The sequence below is a fragment of the Micropterus dolomieu genome, linkage group LG23 (genome assembly GCF_021292245.1).
Source record: "Micropterus dolomieu isolate WLL.071019.BEF.003 ecotype Adirondacks linkage group LG23, ASM2129224v1, whole genome shotgun sequence".
NCBI lineage: Eukaryota > Metazoa > Chordata > Actinopteri > Centrarchiformes > Centrarchidae > Micropterus > Micropterus dolomieu.
The window spans coordinates 26,742,765-26,757,746 of NC_060172.1; the positions used below are offsets into that span (position 1 = coordinate 26,742,765).

Below are 14,982 nucleotides of genomic sequence, written 5' to 3' on the forward strand. Positions count from 1 at the left end.
AGGTCAATGTCATGCAGGGTAGAATCACTACTGGAAGATACACATAAATTAATGTGTTTATTTTGATATTAGATGGCATTTGTGTTGTTAAATCAGGCATGTCAAACATCACCAGGCAAAATCTGAGATGGAGACAGAGAAAAAGGTCAAGGTTCATTGTTTGGGAAAAGCTCTGATATTGCATGTGGAGGCTGGGGTGTGCATCAGCAAAGAAAAAGTTTTTTGTTGGAGCGCTGACTTATTTCCCACGGGACTTTATTGGCTCACACATATTTGTCTTTAGCCTTGATCACAGCTGATATTAGCCGTTGTGTCCCAGTCAAAAAGCAGACTTCTCAGGTGGATTCATTGAAGGATCATCATTAGACATAACCTCCTCTACCCACTACGACTGTAAAGGTGCACTAAAATCATGCACAATATAGTAGCACCAACTACAGTCACGTGGACTAATAGTAGGTTGCTTCTGTCCAGATATTAAATAACATTTTACCTAAGCACCTGCAGTTGGGCATGAGCTAGTTGAGCCTGGATAGTTTTAAGAGACCTGGGGGGGTTAATCACAGCCCACTAAGGATACATTAGGCTGAATACCAGGGACAACAGTGCACTAAATAGATAATAATGACTAAATCTTTCCACTGGATATTAAAACCCCCCAACATATTTTAAGATACTAAGTGGATTTAGGCTAGAATAAAGCATCAGCCTGAAGTAGGAAATAACCCCCCCAAAATAAATATAAAACAATTATACTTGTGATAATATCAACCAGTAATCTTACTTACTTTTCTTGGAACCACAGGCAAAGGGAGAAATCACAAGTGTGTTGTCAAGATTTCAAGAGTCCCTCAAATATCCTAGTGGCGCCAGACTATGTAAGACAAAGACAGCTGTCAGTAACATTAGCAGTGGTCACACACTGAAAAAAGAACAATATGTTTTCTGCACTAGAGCTTTCGTAAGTGTCTGACACTGAGTGATGGCTTTATTTGGTGCTGGACTTCCTTTCTTTGACAGAATGAAGGCAGATGTTTCCAAGGTTTTTGCTCCTATGAGAGCTGAACTGAGTCCTTTTCAGAATTCATGTGCTTAAACGTTATTCTTGGGTGTGATACCATTCTTTAAAATTAACATATTATGATATATTATTATTTTAATTATTATATTTATATAGCACTTTCCAAACAAAATATAATGCACCAAATGTTCTTCCTAGTTTCTCTAACTCTGTGCAACAGTTAACAGTGTTAACTTGTGGATATAATACAGCCTTTTACCAACTCCTTTCTTAAATTTCAGTGGTGACTACAAAAAAGGAAACATATTAAGGCTTGCCTATCCACATCCACAGCACAAAACTGTGTATGACACCAATTTTCCAGTTCGTTGTTTCTAAATTTCCAAACTGACAAACTTGGTAAGCAATCCAGGGAGTACTCAAGGACATTTATGCTTAAGTCAGGGGTGTCCTGTTGTATAAGGTCTCTCTAACATGACGTGAATATGTTTATTTGCAAGCAAGAATTTATTCAATGCTCTTGACCACTTGACAGCGGGAGCTTCTTTCTTCTTCCTTTTTTGGCCAAAGGACCAGTACAGTCACTGATGGGCCCAGCACTGCAGTTTTTAGTCAAACTAGGCTATATGATTTGGAAGATGTGATAAGGTGTACAAAAATTTACATGGCCCTGTTTAAATATATGAGTGTATGTGTGTTTACCACATCCCTGTCCCACCATAGATTGCAGTAATTTCTATGCCTCAGCAAGAGCGGTAGCCGTGCCCGGAGGTGTGGTGTTTTCAGATTGTCCAGACGTAAATCTGTCCCATTTTGATGATCGCGATATCTCAGGAAAGCCTAGGGAGATTTTCTTCAAATTTGCCACAAACGTCCACTTGGTCTCAAGGATGAACTGATTAGAATTACATGGTCAAAGGTCAAGGTCACTGTGACGCATCTGACCCGTTCATGCAGTTATAGATTCATTCTGTTGTCATCCTTGTGACAGACTTGCTCGCCAAGCCGAAGCGCCTCCTGTTACGGTCCTACTCACCAATTAGAGCGGGCACAGGGCGTGTACATTTTAAAACAACAAAGAAACTGGAGGAAAACGTGGGATGATGGCGTCTGTTAATGTCATTTTGTGTGGTTCAACTATAAAAGCTCTCTGTGAGCCCGTTTCATTCCGAATCATTTCAGAATAAGAGCGTTTTACCTGCCTGATTTTGCTGACTTGTTCAGATTTTGTTAATTTGTTCAGCTGTCCTTGATTTTTGTGCTTCTACCATGACTAGGTAGGCTACGTAGTTAAATTGTTTATTTTTTGTCTCTTTTAACTGTGTTTATTGTTGATGAGTATGAGTATGCACAGGGGTGTTTTATTTTGAAAATCGACCAGATTCTCTTTGCTGTTCTGTGTCTGACTTGCTGCTGGGTTCATGTGCTCTGTGCTGCTTGACGCTGCTTCCATCAGACTTGCAGTGAATATTAAGCTTAAGCTAAACTTTAAAAAAAAAATCACAAATCGAATCGTAATCACAGTATCTGGCAGAAAAATCGCAATTAGATATTTTCCCAAAAGCCCTATTAAGAATTGATGACAATATTTCACTATTGGTCACTTTAGACTCAAAGGTCAGGGTCACTGTGACTTCAAAATTACCTTGATGAACACGTTTGTATGCTAGAATTATGACATAACTTCACACAGATGTTTACTGGGATACAGCGATGAAGTGATCACATTTTTTACCCAAAAGGTTGAAGGGCAAAGTCACTGTGACATCACAATGTCCTGGAAAAACCCTTGTTTGGCCGTTATTAAACACCATAACTCAGGAACAGAAGGGGAGATTGTGACCAGATTTCACAGTTGGTCGGACATGACTTTTGACACAAAGGTCAAAGGTCATTGTGACCTAAAAATTTGTTTTAAGCCACAACACAATGTGCAAACAATAACTAGCACAATACAGGCCTTTCTCCATCTCATCTATTCTGCTTTTCACTTCCTGCCCCATTCTGAATATCGGACATCATCAGAATCACGTGACTTCAAACAACGTATTGGAGTGCTTCTAGCTAATCGTGATCCTGTGAGTGAGTTTCAGCTACAGCTCATAGAGAGCCTTTGTTTCTAAAAATGCCAGGAGAAAACAAAAGCACCACATTTTGAGTAGCTTTACTCAATAAGAATCCATCTTACGTATTAATTAGGTACGTGTGTACCAATACATTTCATACCACAACAATTAACAATGTATATTCCCTGGAATCATATAATCAATATAATGATAACTTCCATTTAGTCAAAAAGTACACTTTACACCTTTAATTCAAGTCCTTCCAAGTATTCACTACATACTCTGGACAGACATAGACGTAGAATGCTAGTTACACATTATAGCTGGGATAGCTGCCAGGCTTACGTGCCTGTCCTTGACAATGATTCATGCTTAACAAATTGCAATCAAAATTATTACATGTTTTCTCCAGCCTACTTTTGGTCAATGTATACCAACTCATCCCCTTGTATGGTATCTTGACTGTAGCATAAAAACATGCAAAGGTCCATCATTAAAACATCAAGCTCTTAAAGCAGTGCTGTTAAGTGACTTCATCGTTCTCAGAAGTAAGGAAAACCTGGAAGTCCCCTTCGTTTAGAGTCTCAGCATAATAAATCTGCCAACGGTAATTGGATAATACATAATAAACTCAATGATGGCCATTAAAAGCATATGCTCTTGTCGAGGTGGCTTTGTCCCTTTTCATCCGCAGCTCTAAATTATGCATCCCCAGAGTGATGCTGTGACTTGCCTCACCATTCTACCTGCTTTGTTTGATGGTCTGTAAACATTGTCTGAAAAAGGGAACCATGGGACAGTGAAAGAATGGCCAATTCTGTTAGTCTTTGTTACGACGGTTGTCTCACAACTGTGCTTTCAGACAGAGTAGTGGATTTGAAAGTTCAGTTAACCCTGTTAGTTTCACTGGGACTGAAGGATTAATATCTTTATAATAAATGTACTAACTATGCTAATAACTGGGCTAATTATTTTAGCAATAAGTGACCATGGTCCCCTGAGGCTCATTCTTCCTTTATAGACCCTCTCATACATGTGTGGAGAAGTAAGTACAAGAGGGGCTTAGAGACCTGCAGAACACCAGCCTAATTCCATCACTGGTGTGTGCAGCAACCCCATAGGGAACAGTTTGTCTGAGACATCTGGCTGGCCTGTTGGAGTTAGTTGTGCACAGGTCAGAGTTCATGTGTGCTTACTCATGCTGCTTTGGCGACTGACACTTTCTGCAAGAGGCTTACTGTTGTGGTCCAAAATACTGCACCGCACTTGTTACAGAACGCTGGAGTGGAAGTAATAATGGCTTGATTGGGGTGTGCTGGGCTGCTGTGTCGTCCCCTAAGCTAACAAGACTCCCTGTAGTCATGTGTGAAGGGGAGAGCGATGAGTCCCACTACTACTACTAGGACTTCTTTGCTATGAATGATGGGGCTGATATGACATCGTTGAACACAACGAGAATCCCTTTGTTTGTTGAATGAAATTGTCAAATTGCTTCTGTTCTTTGTTAGAAATAATGCAGACCAGTTTGGTTGGCAACCCTCTTCATTAATGTTGTTTATTTGTTGGAACATGTAGGATAGAAGAATAAAAAAAAAAAGAGTTTAAAAATGTATTCAGTGCTTCATTCACACTGACTACTACTCATTTTTTAAATACGGTCCACTGGTTGCTCACTCATTTAGCATGAGTTCTTTCATTCTTCACTGCTGGCAGTGACTGTGACACTCCCCACTTATTTAGCTTTGAATGGCTTTAAGGTTTTAAGCAGTTAAAATCTTTCTCACCCATCCTTGGGCTCCATCAGACCTGGTTTTATCTGGACTTTTGTGTTTATATTTTTAAAAGAGGTGAGTCAGATGAACACCTTAAACCTTAAATTATATGTTCATTGTAATACTTCCACAGTCAGCTCATGTAAAAATGAGGTCATGCCAAATGAATGTTATTTGACACAGTTTGTCGTTTTTTCCTGAAAAATGCTCATGAGAACCAACAGGAACTGTTCTGGCAGAATAACTGAGACTGTATCTCTCTTGTCTCTCAAACCCCCACAGACGTTGCTGCAATTGTTTGATTCTGACTGAATGTGCATAAATGCATATGTAATGGTGTTAGCTGGGTTTTAATATGTGTTTTCGGATTGTGTGCTGAAAGCTGTGATTCATAATTGCTCCTCTTGTTTACTTACTGGTTTCCTGTGGTGCAGTGAGGCTGAGCGTGGTTGCCAACCTTGGGGAAGGGAAGCTACTGAGAGATTTAACAAGTGCCTGCGGGCCTGGCATTCCCAGGTCATCACACCTTCACATCTTCACACACATACGTACCCACTCCCGCACAAACATACACACACACAACTCATTTTGAGGAGGATCGATTACTATCTGTGTGCCGCACTATGGTAGCAGGTTCCTTGCCTGAAGGATACTCCCACACCCTTACTTCTTCCTTCAACCTTCACTCAACTCTAAAAAAGATTCACAGCAAAGTTCATTTGTTCGGTAGGCTATTTCAGTTGTTAACATTGACAAGCATTTAATAAAAAACAATAATGTCTGCATTAAGTGCAATAACAACACCTCAAGCATGAGCTTAAACAAAAACATTTAAAAATTAAATGATAAAAACAACTTGATATTACTACACAAGTATAAAAGCCTGAAACTAAGTATAAAAGTAAAATATTAAAGTTTCATGGTCACTGCCACCTCAGTAATCTTTGTAACATCTTGTGTTTCGTAACACAAAAAAACTGTAAAGACGACCCTAAATAGTGAACCAATAGACATGCTCATCTGGATAGACTAGCTTCTAAGCTAAGAAATTCCTGTGGGTTTGTGGTTTTCTCCGGGTTGTTTGTACTCCTTTGGTCTTAGTTTCCTGTCCTGAGGTCAGTGTCCCGTTCTTGTTCCCAGGTCGTCAAATACCAATGCTTTGTCAATGCGTTTCATACAGACACACATGGTACCCTTTAGCATCCGTATGAGACACCCTGAGCCTTCAGCTACCTCCAATTTAGTTTTAAGTTACATAAAGTAACTTATGTAATGAATGTAGTAATTTCAACCCAAACCATGATCTTTTCATAGAACTAACCAAATCGTTTTGGTGCCTAAACCTAGCCAAACTGCAACCATTTCACAATGTTAACCACATCTTGAAAAGGAGTCTCATACAGACGCTAAAGGGTACCTTGTGTTGTGTGACAACCTGGGATGAGAACGTCTTGGATAACCAAGATAGGCTGAGACTGGCAGATTGTTTCTTTCTTGGACACAGTGTGTCACAACAGTATTCCTCAAGGATTTGGGTTTGAGAGTAATTGGGAGAATTAAAATTTTGAAAGGACAGCTTTAAAGGTCAAAGCAATAGTATGACTTCAGAGGTGCTTCACTGTAGCTCCACTTTAATCTTGAGAAGGTTCAGAGCTGCAGTCTGTACTTATTAGTCACTGTGACTTACACTGTACATTCCCAGCTAAACTGAGGCTTATTGTTGACCCGCATATAGCCAAAATGGGATGATCCTCGTTTCATAACGGCTCTGTGACGATTCAACTTTGAGATTAGGAGTCGAATCAGGCTCTTCCTATCAAATCATCGAATCTTCGACTGTTCGGGGTCACCTCTACTAACAATCATTAGAATCCATACCTCTCTACTGATCCCTTCGGTTCAATTGACTGTTTTTACCGCTTTAATTCTTTTTTAAGCATTCATCTAGTTGGATTTTATGAAACGTTTGAAATTCTAATGTTAAAATGGATTCCAACAGCCTTGATCAGAACACATCTAAACCAAACCCAGACCTTTACCTGCCTAATGTTACTACCTTCATTAAGCAGAGGCTGACGGTGGAATCCAGTCTTTCAAAGCATCTCAATCATTTTGACAGATATTTGTGTTATGGCATTCTCTAGGCATTGCATGATGTTGCACACACTGTGAATAAAGATTTAAAGAGAGATAATGGCTGAGATGGGTACCTGCAGTCTGTGTATATCAGTTTGGTTTATTGCTATTGAAACTTTTTGGGGTCCAAAAAAAGGGGAAAAAAGCATTTTGGATTGGCTGTACTTTCTTGCATGCCATTTCTTCCATGCCGTGCTGGGTTACAGTGTAGCCTTGTTTAGAAAGTGCATGTAACTCAGGGTTGCAGGGTGGTGTGATAGCCAATGACCTCTTATCGTGTTTGAAAAACATTGCCTTAGGTTAATAAGGAAGTAAGAGGAAAGAAAGTGTGGACAGGGATAGTGCCATGGTGTTAGGAAAAGGGGAGCACTGTGACATCTGCAGTCTTTGGTGGCTGTGTTATGAAATAGAATAATTAACTCATGCACATTATCTGTATGTATGGACACAGCGGAAATAAAAGGAAACTTCAGTGATTTATCTCGCAGACATTTTGTTCCCATAGCTGTGATTTTCCACTTCAATAAGAACTAAGGGAGCAAACTTACTCTTTACTTCGAATCAACCACAGTACCTGCCCTGTTTTGCTCACTTCAAAAAGCAACTCTATTATGACATGCAAGATTGGTATCAAGTGTGGACCGTAGCCAGATTTTTAAAGCTGCTTTATTCCAAACATTGTTGGTTTGGCAACAAGAGTTATGACAAATTGTTGCCATCGGCTTTATTTCACAAATCATTGCAATTAACAGTCAAGTGAAACATCTCTTCAACCACCAGATCATCACAACATTTTCCAAGATATTCAGATTACAAGTTAAGTTTTGCAGTCTCAAAGCAATTTATTATAACACACGTTTAGTTCAGAAACACCAGCAAAAGCATTTGGGTCATGATAATCATGAAAGCATAGAGAGACTTTTGGACTCATACCCTCAAACTCAATCCATGCAACATAGCAAACCAAGCTGGAAAGCTGGGCTTTAACCGTATGCCTTATGTCAACAACCAAGCCTGGAGCCCCCTGCCAACATGTGTGATCAACAGCAGCACAGCAACATCATCAACATTTTATGGAGCCAAATAAAAAGCTGTTCATACAGATAAATTCTCTAAGTACTACCAGACGAGCAGTTTTAATCACCTTTTGTAAATAAGTTGGAAAAGCTTATTGAAGGGTAAGGTTTAATTTCTTTTTACATATATATACATATATATTTATATATATATATATGTATAAAAGATTGAAGTCTGCTCATAAACACTTCAATCATTCAGAGCAAAAATGGAGTGAAAAGCAATTTGTCAGGAACACAGTTAAAATGATATTTGCCCAGTGGAAGTGATTGACACAAGCAGGTTTGCTGTGGAATAGAGGTCAGGATATTATGGAGCTCCAGAAGCTGGTTGTCATCCACTCTGAACTCTGACTTCTTGACTGCTCCCACAACGGTAAATATATATTATAAATAATAGCTCTTGCCTTTATGTATTCATTTAGTGCTTCATATCCCCATCATCAATGTAAGAAATTAATCTTTGGAATGGGTAATGTCAGACGGGACAGTCCTAATTATTTTGTTACTACTGCAGGCTGCAACTCAACTAGCAGACTGCATCAAAATTTTGTGAAATTTGAAGAAATTGCTTTGTGAGCACTGATAATTGTCTATAATATGTACTGTACATTTTTCATACAGTGCAAGAAGATCTCATATTTTACATGAGGACTGTATTTTCACCAAGGTAACCAAGTGGCATCACCAGCAGCAGCTGTGTTTTGATAAGATTTGCATTTGGCTCCTTGGCTTGACTGCTGCCAATGTGTCAGACACCCGTTGCTGTTTTTGAAACAGGCAGACTGCTGCCTCAAGATTTTAAACCATTTTGAGAAACAACAAAACACATTTGAGTGATCTTTCTTTACCAGCAATGTCATGTTAGTTAAATTAAAATAAAATAAAATAAGACCAGTAACATGCCACACTTACAAAAAACTATTTCTTGTTACTAAATTTTGTACTTATTCTAATTAGTCTAATTAGTGCTTGATCGCAAGGGAACGCAGGTAGACGCCAAAAGAAGTCAGTCAAACTACATCTGAGGTGGACAGAGCAGCATGTGTATATGCATTTATAAATATTAGTCTTTGTGTATAGATATTACCAAGAAGCACGCACAAGTGAAACAGGTGGCAGGCAGCTCAGATAGCTGGACATCAGTATCATGAGAAGGTGTGATGTGCTTTGCAGTCTGCATCTTGCTTACTAGCTTATTATTTATTTATTTATTTTATTTTGGGCAGACGATTTATGCTAAGCTAAGCCAGTAGTCTCCTCGTTCTAGCTTCATACTTGACAGTGACGGTATCAATCTTCTCATTTAACTCTCGGCAAGACAGCAAGCATATTTCCCAAAGTGTCGAACTATTCCAAGTCAGATGTAACTGCATTCCAATTGGAAGGGTGTTAATAACCATAAAATATTGCGTACTTTCATATAGTGGGGCTAATCATAGAGCTAACTGAGACCCATTTTCCTCTTCTACTAAACAGGTTGTTAACAATGCCAACAAAAATTTAGTGACTCTACACAGCACTAATCTATTATCTCCCGTGGCTGAATGTGCCCTCATATTAATGTCCTCTTGGACTATTAAGTTAATGCTATGATTGCTTTTAGTGTCAATGCAGTCCTAAAACATCCAGGCCTATGACCACTCATTCTGCCTCTTCATTACAGAGGCTGTAATTGAGAGCCTTAAGAGCGGTTTGAGAGGCAAATCTGACATTGTTTCTGTGTCTGTTAATATTGAGATATTGTAAGATACAACACATTTATGTGTCTGCATGCATGCATGTATGAAGTGGGACTTTAGTAACCAGAATAAGTCCTGCGAGAGGGCTTCAGCGCTATAGATGGGTTTGGTGCTCAGGGCAAAGTCTCTCTCCCTTCACAGTATGAGGGTCCGTTCACATCTGGGCTGCCACTACCAGGGGCGCAATTAAGACCAAAAATAAATGTAGGTCATGCAGACATGCACTTGTGACATGCAATGACACAGCATGAAGCTAATGTAATATTAATGTATTAATTCGGTTGGTGTAGCAATAATGTTTTAAGTGACAGTTTTACAAGTTACTGCGAAGCCTCAAAGGAGATGAAGGAAACACGATAAACTACAGATATTCAAATATACATTATGCAGGCCATAGACTATGTTGTAACGTTTAAGTGCTGGGAAGATAGGGCAACTGGTTTAAATTTTATGTAACATTAACCCAAAGTGGATGCTTTTCTTTAATAATAATAAACTGCCTCTGCCTCTTCCGTGTCTGTCTCTATTCATGGTAAGTTTGACTTCTTTGAAGCTCTGCCTGAGTGATAATCAATGGCCTACACAGTCACTTTACTGTCCACTGAACATTTAATGGAGTGAGGATAAGCCTGTCAGATGGGCTGGTGGCCTCTGCAGGCAGTTGTGCTCCTAAGGTGTTCCTCATCACAAATACAGGAGACTGCGTCAGCTTAAGTGTTCATATGTCAAAGCAATATATGGTATATAGTCAGTTTATAGAAAGCAAAACATGTAGAGTATGCATATAATATTTGACATAATAAGGGATAACCAAAATACATTATTAGCATAGCAGAGAGTGTGCCATGCTCACTTGACGTGTAAAAAGAAAATTTCAACAAACTGAAGCAAGAAAATATTATTATAATATAAGGATTCTACAAATTGCAGGAATTTAAGATGGAAAATGCAGTATATTTGGCCCTCCATATTTGCCTGTGTGTCCGTGACAGCCTGATGGATTTATTCTCCATCTGAAGTGTCCTGGTGACCTAGTTGGCTCAGATGTTTATCGTGTACCAGCAATGTTCTGGTTCGAGTCTGCCCTGAGGACTTCATTGCTTGTTACCTTCCCAGTGAGCATCTGACAGCTGGCAACCCAATGTAGCTTTTTGTTTTCACAAAATTGTATTATTGCAATGCAAAATACAAACAAACATTTAATTAAAAAAAATTATAAAAATAAAATAATTTAGGTCCTGACTTCATTGAGTAAATACATAAATAAAGATGTGCACACAATTATTAATGAAGGAGCTATATAAAGTAATTTAATGTAAATATATAATCAGTTACTTGATTGACAGATAAATAATTGCCAACATTTTGCTTTTCAAAATGTGAGTATTTGCTGCTTGATAACATTTCGTTTTAAAGTGTTCGTCATACAAAACAAGTTACTTGAATACATTAACTTGGGCTTTGGTAAATTGTAATTGGCATTTTTACTATTTTCAGACATTTTGTAGACTAAACAATTAATTGATTAATCGTAAAAAATAATTGAGAGATTAATTGGTTGCTGTTTTAATATTTTCAAAATCTTTCTCTGCATCTTGTAATATGAATCCTTAAGCCAGTAGTGTGTTAAGCTTGCAAGCTTATTACTTGTGCATTTCCACTCGCTTGGTATCTTCCCTGAACATCTGGGTTCTGCATTTGGGAGGTGTTATCATGCCCATGACCTTGACTCTCCTCTCTGGAGATAGTTTCACTGTGTTATGTGTTGTTAGCAGGGTGGCAGGTGAAAAAAAAAAAGATTTATGGTATTGTTATCCAAGTTTTTCATAACATCTGTGTGATTAAATTAACCTGTGCAAATGCAATTTAAGGAAATCTAATGTGTCTGCACAATGTAAGAGAAAGTGTGGTTACAGACACCTTGTCCTGGCCACACGCAGGCATAGAAACGCACACGCATTCCTTCCCCCACATACTTGAGTGAATGACAGTGTTCAACTGTTCCACTTAATTGTAGTTTATACAGCCTGAGAAAGAATGTCTGGCATTTATTGGTTCCCTGTGTTTTACTTTACAAATGAATGACTGTGTGTGTATGTTTGGAATATGTGTCTCCAAGGGATGAGCAACACAAATTATTTCTTTTCCAATGAGTCAGTTTTTTTTTGTAAAGAATAACCTAATAGTTTTGGAAATATGCGTATTTGCTTTCATGCCGAGAGTTAAATGAGAACATTGATATCACTATCACGCCTTCAATATGAAGCTAAAGCCAGGAGATGGATCGCTTTGCTAGACTAAACATAAAGACTGGAAACTTGGGGAAACAGCAAGGCTCTGTCCGGAGTTAAAAAAAGTAAAACCCCCTCCCGCGAGCACCTCTAAAACACATCATATCTTGTTTGTTAAATCCCTACAAAAACTGAAGTGTAAAAATGACAAGTTGCGGTTTTAAACAGGATTAGGCGCTGGATTATTTCTAGGACGGGCACAGCTAACCTTAGCTAAGATAACAATCTTCTAGCTCCAGCTTCATATTTAACTGACAGACACGAGAGTGGTATCAATCTTCTCACCTGACTCTCAGCAAGAAAGCAAATAATGTATAAAAATAAGAGGTTTTTATGGTCATAACTATGATCGCCAAACAATAGCACATCTATCCTCTACTTTCGTAACATTAAAAGCCTTTCTTTATTTGGTTTTCTTTTTTTAATCTGTAGTCTGGTGTTATTTTCCTTTTCACAGTGTACAAATACAAATGGTTATACCACAGGTGGTATAGGCTCAGCTATTTGAGGGAGCTCTAAATGAATCTGAGCAGCGGCAAGGATTCTGCTGAGAGACCTGATCACCATTAACAAACACGTACATGAACATCTTAGTTAAATTAATTATACAAAATAACACATAACGAGGAGGTTGGGCGGTGGAGGGAGCAGCAGACATATGCTTCATTTGTTAAAATGTTTATGCTTTATCATTTTTGTTAGTCATGCGTCAATGTAGAGAAAATGAGTTGTAGGTGAACATGTGGATGGATTTTTTTTAAGTACTGCTTTTGAAAGTGATTTCATCTTCTGTGCCTTTGTGTAGTCTTTTTTAATAGAGTCTGCACAGTTTTATAAAACAGGTCCCTGGTCTCTCTTATAGCCCCTTTGTTGTAGCTCTGAATCCACATTAGTCAGAACTTGGCCTTTGAAGAGAGGATTTGTTGGATGTTTTGCTGACATTTCTGCATAATCAGATATGCTTAAAATACCAAAGCTGGGTCAGTGATGCACAGCAAACATAATTTCACCCACTTGTCACACTAATACTTTTGCTGCTGTGAGTTAAGTGTCACAGTGTCAGGCGACTGTCTAGTCTGGGTCTGTGAAGTTTATTTTAGGATGGAAATGCTGACAGCACTCATTTCCTATTCAGACAGGATTTATTATGCAATATAAAGTCATACTTAATCCACTATTTTTGTGTAATTGAGACTTGCACTGTATGTCAGGCCAAAGGTGGAGAAGTGCCAGCATACATCTGACATCCATCTTGCTGGCTGGTCTAATTCAAAATGACATACTACTCAACATAAAACAACTTAAGTAGTTTACTTAGCTCAGTTAAGGTTTTGGTTGTGGAACCTCTTTGGCGCTATGGTGGTCTTTTGTTTCTCTGTGTAACTCATCTCTGTCACTCAAATGCTCTTTTAGCCCCCATCTTAGTTTTATACTTTTTATATCTGCCTTGTTGATCTGGCCTTGGATAGCTGTCCGTTCAAACATGTGGTGACTTACAAGAGCACTGCTGTGAAATCTGTAAATCTCTGTCTCGCCATTAAAAATATGGACTTTGATCCAAGAGCTAGCCCATGGGTCACAAAAAAAAGAAGTCTAAATGACTTTTACAGACAGAAGAAAAGAGATTTTTTTAACAAGTCAGAACTGTTCAATTTACTGCACACTGTTAAGCCTCCCACAAAATCTGCTTGCCATTATTAGCTGTGCCCGACTGCCACTCTTCCCGAGTGGCGTTGGCACTCGAGCGCAGGTAATCCCACAATACCGCAGGTGGAGATTTAACATTTCCACCACTGTGGCTCTGGCAGATTTGGTGTCAGACTCACTGAGCAAACTGATTGTGTCACACAGCTGTCAGCAGCACCAAAGAGTGGCAGTCCAAAGCATTCTACATTGATAAATGTCACTTACTGATTTCCTAGTAATTGCTTATTTGGGAAAACCACAAACAGACAATTATGCACATTCTTGATGTGAATTTAGAGGTTTTTGAGTTTGAGTGTGAACCTTAGTTGAATACTGTAACCTAAGTCTCCAAGTGATGCTTCAGAAACATGTGTATGTGTGTGTGTACCTCTCAGCCTGTCTGAAGTGTCATACCTTTGGAAAGGGAAATTTTATATACTGAGCTGACAGCTAGTGTGACCTCAGTGCAGCGGGCTAATTTGATTGTGATATTTGATATTTTCTCTGTTTATTTCTTTGGTTCAGTCCCAAACAGTCACAGTAGCCTCCTTTCATGCACTCTAAATACATACAGTAACGTACTGTAAATGACACTGGGGTAGGTCGATCCAAGACCACCAGCGTTGCAGTAATTTACACTCATATCTGTCACATTGTGTTATTATAATCTCAGTGCTCATGTTTTGTTGTCTTAAAGCCCCTCCCTTCCCTCTTTATTACCTCCTACTTCCCTCCTATAATTTATTCCCTCATTCCTTCTTTTCTACCTTACATATTCACCAAACCTACTTGAATAAAATACAAAATATCTAGCTTGTTATTCCAACATACTATGGCTTTCTACTTTCTGCACATTTTAGTTGATTCTCTTGAGAGACGCACAGTTGTGGAGAAAACAGACTCTCTTCGCACATCCTTTCTCACTCACTGAGACACTACACAGACATGTTCCTTTCTCTTTTGTGTTTTTTTTTTGCTCTTCATTCTCCTTCTCTCCCTAGATCTTCACAAGACAGTAGAATTGCCTTCAGGATGACTGACAGAAAAAAAACATATTTGTAGAGGCACAGGTGCTACAAATGACCTTTGGTGTGTATGTATGTACTCCGTTGTGCATCTGTGTGCGTGTTTTTACATACTGATTGTACTCTGGCTGCTGGCCCTTTGCAGATAAAGCCTGGTCTTCTGGGGG

General features: G+C 38.8%; 1 protein-coding gene across 2 annotated transcripts in view; it reads left to right on the top strand.

The window, feature by feature from the left end:
• Positions 1-14,982, top strand: part of LOC123962894 (roundabout homolog 1-like) — a 77,893-nt gene that overhangs the window by 1,370 nt on the left and 61,541 nt on the right. The window lies entirely within an intron of this gene.